Here is a 7,715-nt window from a genome sequence, read left to right on the forward strand (position 1 = left end):
ATTCAGCCCAGAAATGTACTTGTATAATGCAAAAGGCACACAAACACACATTTACACACACACACACACACACACACACGTTTGTATTTATATCGTTGTGTGACCCGTCCTTTAAATTTATGGGGAAAACCTTAATTCCAACACTGACAGACTTAAGCCCTACACAGCCCTAACCTTAAGCCATAAGTAACCAAACTAAATACAAGACTTTCGGTATTTGTGTTCTTAGTTTAGTTTTTTGATTGCACTCACAGATTTTTTTTTATATATTAAGGTTATCCTTGTGAATGTTCTGCACAACGTCAAAATAACAGGTTTTTGTTACCCAATCCCCCCCCCCCCCCCCCCCCCACACACACACACACACACACACACACACACACACACACACACACCCCACACGCATTACCAGTTAGTTGTGAACAAATACCTGAACTTCCTGGCTATATTGGTTATATATAGAAATATGCCTCTCAGACTTCATATTCCATTTCACCATGTACCCCATTTCAGATGCTGAGTAGTAATGATCCGGACATAAAAATCAGTGTGGCTGAGAAGACCTCTGCCTTGTCATTGGCCGGAAAAGGAAACGTCCTTTCTGAGATCGCATTAGTATCTTGCACATTTGATGTACTGAAGAAAACGCTTATTAATAATAACATGCCGTATAATTTACGGCCCGGCTAAGTAAACAGAGTAAAACAGAGAGAGATTTATATTTCGTGGCGCCCAGTGGACGCAGAGATGTAAATGCCTCTGCACTTGTATTCCCAAAAATGCTAGATGACCTCATCGGCACTCTCGGAGCCACCAGCCACGCGCCTTGCCAGTGCTCCGGCCGGCCTTATCCTGCTCGTATGCAAAGTGGCTTATTTGTATTCGCTAATGACTTTGTAATTCCGTGCCAGCGGGAAACTGGTTTCAACTCTATTAGTCTGGTAGCCTGGCAGACAAAGGGAGGCCGTGCCCATGGCAGGAAGCCAGCCTGAGCAACAGCCATAGAGGCACTTGTCCATCTGCGCCCACCCGGCCCCCACCGCCGCCTTGCCTTTGCCTTTTGGGTGCGAATTGCTCCCCTCGTCCATCTTGTTTAGAAAAACACCTCCATCCAGCATTATAGGACCCCCCCCCCCACCGCCACCACTAACACACACACACTCTCTCTCATGCCTCCTGGAGGCTAATTGAGTGGGAAGCTAAGGCACACACTGTCTCAAACCCCTTCAACGCCAAAAAAACCGCGAACGGAAAGAGTGGAAGAGGCAGCCCCGTCCCAGCTGACAGTCCCCTTGCCTCCGTCATCGCCATCACCTCCGTTACCCGCCCCAGCTGACAGTCCCCTTGCCTCCGTCATCGCCATCACCTCCGTTACCCGCCCCAGCTGACAGTCCCCTTGCCTCCGTCATCGCCATCACCTCCGTTACCCGCCCCAGCTGACAGTCCCCTTGCCTCCGTCATCGCCATCACCTCCGTTACCCGTCCCAGCTGACAGTCCCCTTGCCTCCGTCATCGCCATCACCTCCGTTACCCGTCCCAGCTGACAGTCCCCTTGCCTCCGTCATCGCCATCACCTCCGTTACCCGCCCCAGCTGACAGTCCCCTTGCCTCCGTCATCGTCATCACCTCCGTTACCCGCCCCAGCTGACAGTCCCTTTGCCTCCGTCATCGCCATCACCTCCGTTACCCGCCCCAGCTGACAGTCCCCTTGCCTCCATCATCGCCATCACCTCCGTTACCCGTCCCAGCTGACAGTCCCCTTGCCTCCGTCATCGCCATCACCTCCGTTACCCGTCCCAGCTGACAGTCCCCTTGCCTCCGTCATCGCCATCACCTCCGTTACCCGTCCCAGCTGACAGTCCCCTTGCCTCCGTCATGGCCATCACCTCTGCACTGCTGCACTTTCCTTTAGTCCTAAGTTGCAGGCCCTGAAATTGTTCCGACCTCACTGAAGGTGGCCGTTATATCCTGTGTTTTCCCGCTTCTTCCTCTTCCATGTCCGTCACCCTCACTTCACCTCCTGAACGTCTGCTGTCTTTCACTCACGCATTATATGAAATCTGGGCCCTCAGTAACAGGAAGCATTTGCATTGACTGCCTCCATTCTTTGCTTGTTTTTTTTAAATTTTAATTGACCTCACAGTGTCCTGTCTCCAATCTGCAAAACTCAGATGATTAAGTAATAATAATAATAATAATGTATGGGCCCATAGTACTATGTCAGTACAGTACTATTACTATTACAGCTTTTCTGTTCGCTTTCCATAAAATCTCAAATTTACATTTCCCTGTATTGCAGATTTCAGTCATTAGTTTTTATAAGGACCAGCTTGGCAGTCAAGTCAGTAGCTGCAAAAAAATAAAAAATAAAACAAAAGGAGTCAGGAAAAAGATATACGAAGAGTAAGCTGGTCATCAGTGTGGGAAGGGTCAACAGGGAATTCCATAGCAAGATAAATAGACTTAATAGTCATTGCATAATAAGTAATGTTTCAAATACCAGGAAGAGGTTATTAGTTTTGTAATTGTTCATGTGGGTGGGAGGGTGACGCAGGTCCGTTACGCAGGGATACAGAAGGTAAGTGGGGTTAAGCAGCATTTCATGAATTTTACGGGGTTTTTAGTCGTTCTGGCAAAGTGCTGGGGGAAAAAAACCGAAGCAGGCGATGCCCAGCCAGCGTCCCTCACCAGTACGGAGTGAACAAATCAGCTTTGTGAGGGGGATAGCAGCACCTCAGTATAGCAGCGGACTGCAGTCACTCAGGATGAAGGGGAGAACTTTCTGAGGGATCGAAAAAGGGGGAAAGGACATAACCGCAGCCCTTCACTCTCCTGTCTTCTGCACGGCTGAGATCTGCACCATGCACCTTCTGTTAAAAGAAAAAGATGGAGAAGAGTTGGCCTCTCCGTTACCCCTCACCAGGGCCCCCTCCTTCTCCGGACTTTGGCACCAAGGCATCGACGTGTGTCTCTGCGTGATCGCCGTCGTGCCTGGCACGTCACTGCAGGATCTGCTTAACTTCTCCTTCGACTGGACCCCGTGGCTTAATGCTGCTTAAACTTTAACTTGGGCCATCGGTAGCAGATGCGTAGCAAGATCTGATTTACCACGTTTGTTTAACCTCCGACCCTGACGAGGGTTGCCAGATTTGCTTCATTAAGCCCGTTTGGCTGTATCACCCAGGTTTTATGGGATTATAAAGCCAACTGTCATGCAATAATCACGGAATAATCCTTTTTTTATGCTTTCTAATAATACATTTGAATGCTCATGCTTTTATAGACCAAGTTCACAGCTTGTTGTGAAGCTATTGCTTGGCATTTTATGCAGATTTAGCTTCCTCGCAGCATGGGGCCAGGATGAGTTGAGGCTTTAGCTCTTCGAGGCCATTTGACACACAAATCAGGCCACCGAGGCTTTAAATCAGGCCATCTATCTGGCAACCTAAACCAAGACAGGCGAGGTCACTGGCAGCAGTGTGACTAAGCTAGAGAAAGTGGCTGCTCATAGCTGGGACTCGGGGAGTGGAAGTCACCAGCCACCTCAACTACACACACCCCTGCTGCCACCCGCACCTCCAGCTCCCCCCAACCCACCATTTTGGCACAGCTTCTAGGGAGCTATCTGCCCCACCCCGACAGCATGATTCCTGGCTGGGGAGGGCGAGTGCCGACTCCCGTCACTCACGGACAGCGGCCCTCGTCCAACTGTCACTTCCCAACAGCTTCATAATCAATCTCTTTATTAAGCGGGCCGCCACAGACGGTGCCGCGGCAGGGAGACCCCCCCGTGGAGGCGTGGGGGTGTGTGCGCGCGTGCTCGCAGGACTGCGGGGGGGGCTGGCACGCTGGTCGCCCGCCCTGCAAGCCGAGTTCGCTCTGCCGCCAGGGTCGGAAGGTTGGCGCTGTTGGGGTGGGGGGGGGGGGGGTGGGGGGTGGAGGTGGGTGGGCGGGCATGTTGGGTGGGAGGGGGGTTTGGGGGGGCGCTGCCAGCATGTCCAACCAGTGGATCCAAGCTGTCACCTGCGAGGCAGGGGCCGTGCCTCTGGTGCCGAGCGCCAAGCTCAGGCCGAGATCTCGCTGAAGAAGACATCCTCTCTCTCACCCACCGCCCGCCCCCCCAACCACCCCACCTTCCTGTGCACCCTGTAATGATGACGAAGGAGTCATTGCTGCAGCCACGGCAAAAGTAAATAATTAAAATAAGAAGAATAGTATGGTTTTAAATATTTATCGTTATCTCCTCGAAGTGGAGATACTGATGGTGACCAGGATCCTGCAACCCTGTCCCACTCTGACCCACCTGCCTCGTTCGGCCCCTTAGTCCAGCCGCTGTTTCTTTTCTTTTTTCCATGTACAGATTATTGCAAATAACTGTAACTATAACAGTCCAGATCCCCATGATAAAGCGTAATCCCCTGCACTGAATGGAAAAGCTGCACCCCGTTGTTTCCAGTTCCACATTCTCCGCTAACCTTTCCTCCTTTCCATAAAGCAATTTTTTGTGATTTTTCCTTCCCTTAATGCACAAATCGCATATAAATGAAATTTTTCATCAACGAGGGTCTAAGAAGTGAGAGACCAAATCTCTGTTTAGGCTCAGGGTGCAGCAGTAAATCCGCATGTCTTTGCATTCAGATGTCGAGAAGGTGTGCTTTAATGTAGACGGTTTTCTGCCGTCGCTGGTTGGCTGCAATATGTACATCACAGAGGCGGTCAGATATCACCTGGATTGTGAGTTCTGTTCTTGCAGATCATTTGCAAGTAGAACACATGATGAGTGACGCACGATTCTCATGCCAGCGACACCGTAGACCAGGAAATATGCTGTCACCTTGTCACAGAATGGACAAGTCTAATATAGGTGACCTTCCGTTCCTCTTGACCGTCTAAAGACCTGGTCTTTGGGTGAAATGTGTCACCCAGGGTTTGCCAGCACGCGCTCTGCCATCAAGGCATTTTTTTGGCATTGGGCTGCTTACCCCAAAAGCACGTCATCCTATTTTGGCTCATTAGCTGCGTCTGGGTCAGTGAAACTCAATGGGATCTTGGATGAATGAAAGTGTTGATGTGAGTTTATGGACTCAATAGTGTTGCCTCAGTCTCAGGGACTGCGTGTACTGCACTTGCTGGGTCTGCTGGGATATTGACACAAACACAATCGCTGCGCGAGGACGGCCTATTCTCCAACACAGTTTTGCACTCATTCGCGTGGATGGACAAGGCCTATTCACTGTTCTACGCTTGAGAGAGGATTTACATTTTGGGAACTGTATTCAACACACGTTTGTCAAGAGGAAACTGCGTCAGGGATATCAGCCTCAGGACGGGGGGGGGGGGGGGGTGTCATAATTCAATACTCCTCATGGGGAAGGATCTCACCCCAAGACTGTGTGGCTGTAGGGTGCAAGAGAAGAGCAGGGGAAGAAAATGATGCGGAGACCAAAAGGGACTGACAGGAACCGTCAACCGACAGATGCTGCGGGAAGAAAAGCTGCAGGACTGGGTACCAGTGCCAGGTCATGGTGTCCAACAGCCAGATTTCGGTCCTGTCGAGCAAGGTGGGCACAATGTGGACGCAATGTGGCGATCCTGCCTGGAACAGCGGTTGCATCCGGCTTGCCGAGGAGTGACGCCAGATTGCTGGAGCGGAGATGCAGGCAGCCGCAGACTGTGTGGGCCTTGCTCTTCAGCTGCATATGGTAGCCTGATAACCTGCACTCTGTGGGTTTGCATTCGCCTGTCGATGAGCTTCCCAGAAAAACGTCTAAGACAACACTGCAAAACCAAAACGGTTTACAGTGAAATAAAGATACACATCCATCCATCCATCCATCTTCCAATGACCTGGTCAGGTCACAAAAAAGCCTGGAATGTATCACAGGCAGCACAGGGCACAAGGCTGGCGACCCCTTGGATGGGACGCCAGTCCGTCGTAGGTTAAAGAAACTAAAATAAAATAGCTTGTACCACATGTGGCACAGTAGGTAGTGATTGCTTTCTGTATGGTGTATATACCCTCCATGTAAATGCCCTTTCAGGGACTGGTATCCCACACAGGCTGTACCCCAGCCTTGTACCCTGTGTTGTGGTGGCATGCTCCGGGTCTCCCTCTGGTCTTGATACATGGATAAAAAATGGATGGATTATCACACTAGTTTACACCACAATGTAGTAATAGAATACGCTTCACGAAAGTACAAGCATGGTATTTACCCGGATTCATAATGTTTTATATGATTTTTTTAGAGCGAATATGACTTCTCTATAACCTTAAAAATAATAGTATAGTTTTTTTGTTTTCCATATTAATGCCAGTTTCAATATAGTTCCTCCTTGTTTATTTTTTTTGTTTTCTCGTAAACACGATGCCTGTTTATATTCCTTGTTGTAGCTTCCCTTACACTCTTGATTGCTGAAAATGCCGCCATCGGATGAGGAATCTGGAGAGTGGCAAAGCATATTTAGCAGTAAAGTGCACGCAGTCACACACACGCGCATGCACACACAGAGACACACACACACACATGCTCGCTCGCACGAGCCTGCCTCTCCAGTGATTTGGGTTGAACACCGGGACCCCCTGTAGGCCAGAGCAGGAAACAGATTGACGGAGCAGCATGGGGCGCCAGCCGTGTCCCACCTGATGTTTCCACAAAGGCTTCATCTCCAGCAGCCCTCCTCCCACCCCCAACCCCCTCAGCCCTCCACCCAGCCACGGGTCCTGGAACGCCAGCGGAAGGCCACAGGGAACAGGCGCTCAGGAGGAGGGAGCTCCCTGCCTTCCACTCTGCTTGATGTAAATTACATTTTTGGTTCAAGTCCTACAGGAAGTGATGGGCTTTATTGCCTGCTTGACAACTGTGCCCGGGTAGGAAGAACGGCACATTTCAATTCACCTGATCAAAGAATTCGAAAATGATGAAAAAGTGGGCCGAAAACATACGCCACGTAACACTGCCTGTATGAAAACAGCCTGTGATTCTGTTAAAGTTATATTATTGGCAGATTTTGATCTTCATTTTAAATAATAAAAGTTAGCAATATGAAGATGCTAGGCTGTGCCTTAGATTAACGCTCTAGCTCACCTTGATCATCGTAGAGGCGACTGATGGTTATTTAAAGGTTTCCTGCTCTTGGCGAGGAGCCCCCTCCAGCAGGCACGCCTCACGCGTCGCCGTACCCAAAACCCATCCCACTCCCCCTCCAAAAGCCCCCGGCCAGCACAAGATGGATGGCGTTGACGCTTTGTGTTGATGCAGCAGGTTTGGGGGGGGGTTGCTGCTGGGAAATGCCCCCACCAAGACGAGGACTCTGGATCCATTGACACCATCGGCTTCATATTTTCAGCGGCTGAGAAGAATCTTATGTTACACCTTCAAGCAGGGCTATTAGACCGCTGTGGCAACAAATAAAAAAATGCATAAAAAATGTGTAAAAATGTGAAATGCAAAAAAAAAAGTAAAAGCTGTAAATTCTAGGTAAATGCAAAAGAACTGAATAATATTCCTGTGATCATCAAAGGATGTAGGCCTGAGTTCTGTCAGCGCTGCCAAAATTCATTAAAAAGGACATGAACAATAGCATTAAAAATGGAAAAGATGCAAATGGAAATGTCTAACATCTCTTCTTATGATTCCCAACAATTGTATATGGTCTCAGATATTGTCTGCAAACATTTCTGTGTTTTCTATATTTCTTTCTACTTCCTGAAG

Source organism: Brienomyrus brachyistius, chromosome 19 (assembly GCF_023856365.1).
Source record: "Brienomyrus brachyistius isolate T26 chromosome 19, BBRACH_0.4, whole genome shotgun sequence".
Lineage (NCBI taxonomy): Eukaryota > Metazoa > Chordata > Actinopteri > Osteoglossiformes > Mormyridae > Brienomyrus > Brienomyrus brachyistius.